This window comes from Notothenia rossii, assembly GCF_949606895.1.
Source record: "Notothenia rossii genome assembly, chromosome: 9".
Taxonomy (NCBI): domain Eukaryota; kingdom Metazoa; phylum Chordata; class Actinopteri; order Perciformes; family Nototheniidae; genus Notothenia; species Notothenia rossii.
In genome coordinates, this window is record NC_136907.1 from 70,405,105 (window position 1) to 70,410,849 (window position 5,745).

Here is a 5,745-nt window from a genome sequence, read left to right on the forward strand (position 1 = left end):
TTTAAGCTAAAGGATCATGCTACTATGCAGAATTAATCAATCTGAAAAAGGCTTTAGATGCTAATATTTTTTCTGACATTGCAATTTAATATTTCAAAAATAATTGGTGACATCTATGTTTAAAATGATTGAAATGCCTTAAAGTCCCACAGTTCAAGATAGCAGAGCAAATGACACTCCTATTTGTCTCATATGTGGATGTGCCATGCTGTTTCGAGCAGGTGCTAACACAGGACGACATGACACGGGACAACATGGGGAAGTTGAAGAATTTGTGGCATGGCTGAAACCAATACCAAGCAATGTAAACAAGCACACTGTATTTTGTTCATAACATGTTCAACACAATTAATAATGTGTTAGTCTTTTTCATTTTTGGTCCAAGTGGAGTTGGTCCTAAATGTGATTCTGGCAGACATTATATCTAACTTGCTTTAAACTGTAGGAAACCCACTTTAACCTTTTGTGAAACCCAAGCCATGACAACACATTCATGTAAACACAGACTGCACTTCACAATCAAGGCTTATTCCATGGTCTTTAGTAAAAAGCTTTTAGCATGAAGAAGCAGCAGCTAATATTGAGCTTGATTCATTAACAGTGACATTACCAGAATACTCACATCCTAAAGGTTCAGCAATCCAATTGGGACAATCTTCACGTGTCGTCTTTGCACTTTCTTTCCTCTTACTCTTGCTCTTTCGCAGCACTTTGACTCTGTAATGAGTTGTGTGTTTTTTAAGGCTTGGGTGCTAAAGATGTAATTAAGTCAGCTTGTTCCATTTAAGTAATGGCTACCTTCTAACACACTGTATGTTCAAACAGAAAAGGTGCAAAGAAGTCAAAGGGTCTTGACACAGCAAATTGCCTGAGCCAATCTTTCCCTGAAGTTGGACTGCAGCTCTGATTCACACATAATGGCTTGAGAACAAAGCTCCACCGCTTAAAGAAAAAGCTGCATAATCCAAAGCAGACGGAGCCCATATATCTAGTAGGTCCTTCATCTTGAATAAAAACAGGACTGATTACCATTTGACCTTTCAATGTCATGCATATTCCCTAAACCACATACATACTTTGAAGTAAAGACAACCAATCCCATAAGGAATGGATAAAAATAGGGCTCTCGTGGTAGCGAAGGCCATTTTTAGGCCGTGTGTCTGTTTCCACTTTCCCCATTGCAGGGGTGCTCTGTAAAACATCGGTGTAAATGGTTTATAATGCCACCAGTGGACTCTGAAATGGGAGACCTGGTTTCAATCAGCAGTCAAATTGCTCCTACATTACCCTTGCAGACAGAGTAGTAAATCACTCTTTGCCTTTATGCTGCTGACGTTAAGGAACAAGCATTGTTAAAAATCCACCAAGCGTGCTACTAAGAGCAGCCTGTCTTTATGTGGGGATGGGTTGCTAAACAGGACAATGGCCGTTGCTTGCAGTGTATCTTTAGACGCAAGAGTGACGTCTAAGCAGCAAAGGAGCACACATTGTATCTGTAGCTGAATTCAAAGCTTAAGAATGACAGTAAAACCAGCCAGATCTGCAGCCTTAAACTTAAGATTGTCTGGCTCCTGTAGATGCCAATGAGCCTCATCACAACCAGTTGGAACCAGTTAGCCTAGTGAAAAATAGTTTTTGGTTTCTCTGTGCCAACGCCCTGACAGTAGTCCAATGAGGCATCCCAGAGCATTTATAATCCCCTATAAACCTTAGAAATGCTGATCCCGCCCACCACAGACCAACACACTATGTCTAAAACCTCTCATTATAACTCCAGGCCCTGAAATTACCCAGATTTTACCCATATGGAAAGCATGAGAAAGCGTCAGTTTGGAGAGGGTTGTGCCGAGTGGTTTTTCAGTGTGTGGCCACAGAGGGGCTGGTTTTCTTTACAGTGCCATTCAACCCGGCCCTTGCCAGGGAATGCCGACATATGAGGAAGCCGAGGCACATGCTCTGGCTACGAGCCCCAGACCAGGACTGCAAGGAAATACCACACAACATACAATGCTCACGCAGGCCAGGGATTTACCCAGGGCAACAGACACAACTGATGCAGCCTTACAAAAATAAGTAAATTCATTTGAAGCCATCTTTGACATTAAAAGTAAAAAAAAGGGTAGCCCTAGGCCCTGGCACCAATGTACGAACTGCAACACTGGTTACTGCTGTCACTCCCACATTAATTAACTGGGGTAATACCCGCCAACGAATACCAGAACTAAAATGGAAAGCTTTTCTGAAGGTTTATTTACATCAGTATAATAACCGATACTAGATGTTGATTCTACTCTAGGTCAATGTTGTATGCTAACAAACTATAGTCAGATTTATATGGTAAGAAAATAATAATTGGGGCTGCACATTCAATTGAAATGTAATTGAAATTGCAATATGGACTAGTGGAATATTTAAATTGGAGGAAGCACAACATTTCTAGAGTTAAATATGTGTTTAAATACCATTTAAAATGAGATATTGTGGAGCTGCAGAGATAACCTGGCCCACAAATTGTATTCATAACATAAATAAATAGTAAATGACTATACTTTTCAACTATAATGAGAATTAGGATTTAAAAAAGACCAATCCCTCTAGTGTCGTGAATCATATCGCAATAGTTATCAGTCAATATAATAGCAGTTAGTTATTTAATGCAAATCATGCAGCCTTAGTCGGAAAATCTGCTTTTTTAGCCATGATTTAAACATAATACAAACAATTCAGTTCAGGTGGCTGCAATGCCAACTAGCTGATGTTTGCTAATTGTTTTTATGTAGCCTGGCTTCTGCCAAAATGTGTGCCAAGCAGATGACGTCACCGGTTAAGAGGCTATTTTCTTTCAGAGGCACTCTTTCAAAAAATCCCAACTGACACCAAATGAACTGTTGACTCTTCTGGCAAGAAACAAAAGAAGAAAGCACTGTGGTGATCCATTGTGGGTCACCCTGTAATCCCTCAGGAGTCATGAGGATTAGGTCAAATAAGTCATATGTCTTCTCTTGATTCTTGGTTTGAAGTAGTTGTGGTATAAAGGCCTAAAAGCTTGCAGGAATGTGTCAGTATAAAGAAATATAAACACCTGTGCTCAAACCATGGCGGAACATATTAACATATTTTACAGGGAATGCCAAAAAGTTAATTGATTGTAGAATGGCTTTCACAGCCCACAAACAGACCGAATCAACAGGAAAATAATTCAGGATAAACACAGTTAAGAAAGCCTGCAGTCTCCTGACAACATCTAGTCAACATGATTGAAGAAAGCCTTAATGCTTCAGCAGCATGGCATCTAATAGCACCGTCAACACAGGTTAACATGATCAAATATCTATCCAGACAGCAACAACAGGTAACTATGAATCTTAGATCCAAACAGTACGAGAGAGACGCACTTACAACACAAAATAAATTAAAATGAGACTCCACTGCCTAATCTGCATGTATTCTCCAGTGTCGATTGGAACATCCCACATCCAAAAGCAATAATATTTTTACAATAGGCTGTCCCACTGAGATGCCTTTGTTTTGTAAGCTAAAACAGGACAGTTTATTAATAAATTACCCTAAATCTAGAGTAGTGCATCTAATGCACCGTGTCGCTGTCTTTTCAGTGGGTAGAAGCTGAAGGTTAGAAACCCACACATGCAAGGCCTAGGATTTAGTTGCAGAAAGCCTCTGATGCAATTCCAAGAAACTAACCCACCCTCTTTCATCCTGTTACAGTTTGGCTCGTGTTTATGTCTCTACATTGTGTCTGTGACAGTTTTAATCGGATTCATGTATTGATAAAGGATGGGCATGAGGCTACTTCAGCATGTCACTCCGGCTTCAAATCCTTTCTTTAAATAACCCAAACAGTGCTGTAGGCTCAATGCAATGCTTTTCTTTCTGTAAATCTACCCAGTGAAAAACACTTCCCCTATTTCAGATCTGTTTAGGACCCGGAGAGGGCTTTAGGCGAATGGCTATCAGATGAAGTAGAGCACCTGCAAAAGCTGTCACAAAAAATGGTTTTGCGACTGAATTCTCTGATGGATGGTGGCTGAAATGTATGCTTTTGCTCCAGCTGCAAGGAGAAAATCCATGACATCAAACCTGTCTCCACAGCCATGCTGCAGCAATAGTGATTTTTTTTTTAGGGCAGATGAAGGAGAAAGTCTACATCACACGAGCTTTTGAAATTGATTGGCATACAATAATTGAAATACCTGTCGGTGGTAATGATAAATTAAGAAAGAGCAAAGATTTAATCTTCCTGAGGCTCTTGCTGACATGGTCACGCACTCATATACGAGCCCACTTGAAGGGAAAAGGCAAGCTTTTGAGAGAGCTCTGACACCTTATGGCAAATCCTTTCTAATGTAAGCTCTAAAAATGTCAAATCCATACATTGCAATTAGAGCAAAATAGAGTGAGGAAAGGCTCACGCTCCAGACCACCACTCCTATTTATTATTTCATTAGTGATTCTCGACATATTTTCAGCTTGATTTAAGATTTCATCCCTGCATAGACCACTGCTACATCAAATTGCTCACTGGAAAGTGCCTGCGCTCAGTTTATTGCCAACTCTGTGCTGCTGTTTTTTTATCGAAAATCACTTGTGAAATAAGTGATTGAGAAGCTGCTTATTTCCCCATTCACCTTTATTTCTGTGGATAGTCTGCAAATATAAGGGCTGAATTTGACTGTGTGTTTTTGTAAGCCACAAGCAGAACGATTATTAGGCTGTTATCTCTCATTCGGCTTTGTAATAAAAGTTGTTGTTAGCTATACATTCAAGGTTAGCACAAATAAATACAGCCACTAACTGTGTGCGTGGCCGTGAGCCGAACACCGATTTTGCCAGACGGAGCCGACTTGCAACCTTTCACCGTTCAAGTTACACCTTTAAAAAGCATTTTCAAAGTAATTCCAGCCAATATAACACACAGAACAAACACATTAATACATACTGTTGCCGTAATGTCAGCAAGTTCGCTAACAGCGGAGCTTTAAGCTGCGTCTCAAGTTCAATGGGGGACATTGAAAAAAGATAACGGTGCACTTACTGAATCTCCTCTTTGTCACCGCCGTTGGCATTTCTCTCCTTCTCTGAACCGCTAGTCCTGTCTTCAGTTTGAACACAAATCCACTTCGTGTAAAAACACAAGAGTTAGAGCCAAACACGGGGAGTGGGAGAAGAGAGGGGAAATATACGAGTCCACTGCCAGAGGAACACGAGGTCCTATCCCGGTCTGGGGTCGTGGATACTGGATCTATTCGTGGCAGCTCCGTGTCTCCGCTGCTGCACACGGGTTAACGTCAGCTCCGCTCAAGTGTTGAGTGTCGCTGTACTGCGTGCGAGAAGGCGAGAACAAACCTTATTTCTTCTCTTGCAAGTACATGTCTTCTTTTTTGAAAGTTACACAGTCAACCCCTACAATAAGGGAGCCATGGAAAGCAGGGAGTTGTTACGTCTCTCCCCTCACAGTCACGCTTCTTTCTGTGGAGAAACACACACAGGTCGGTCAGCAGGATTTTCGGATTCACTCGGCTCAACTCGCCGCTCTGTCCATTCATTCCGGCCACTCATGTCCTGCAGCCTCTGAAAACATGCTCCAGACAGTAGGACACAAGGGGTTTAGAGAGCTGTCAATGTTATTTCTCAGTTTACACTCAGCACCTGCTAAAAGAAAGACAATTCAATTAGGAATTGCAATGAGGAAAATATGCCTACGGTGATTTTGAAAGTACATTATGA

At 41.1% G+C, this 5,745-nt stretch overlaps 1 protein-coding gene across 24 annotated transcripts in view; it reads right to left on the reverse strand.

The window, feature by feature from the left end:
• LOC307020878 (receptor-type tyrosine-protein phosphatase F) overlaps positions 1 to 5,484 on the reverse strand; it is a 169,299-nt gene extending 163,815 nt beyond the window's left edge. For 19 of the 24 annotated variants that reach the window (XM_079652544.1, XM_079652555.1, XM_079652532.1 and 16 more), the window contains exon 1: positions 5,054 to 5,483. The gene's annotated coding sequence lies outside the window, so the exon portion shown is untranslated. Of the gene's footprint in view, positions 1 to 5,053 lie in introns of all 24 variants that reach the window. The other 5 variants (XM_079652548.1, XM_079652541.1, XM_079652536.1 and 2 more) reach the window with 2 other exon arrangements.
• Positions 5,485 to 5,745: the final 261 nt, after the last annotated feature.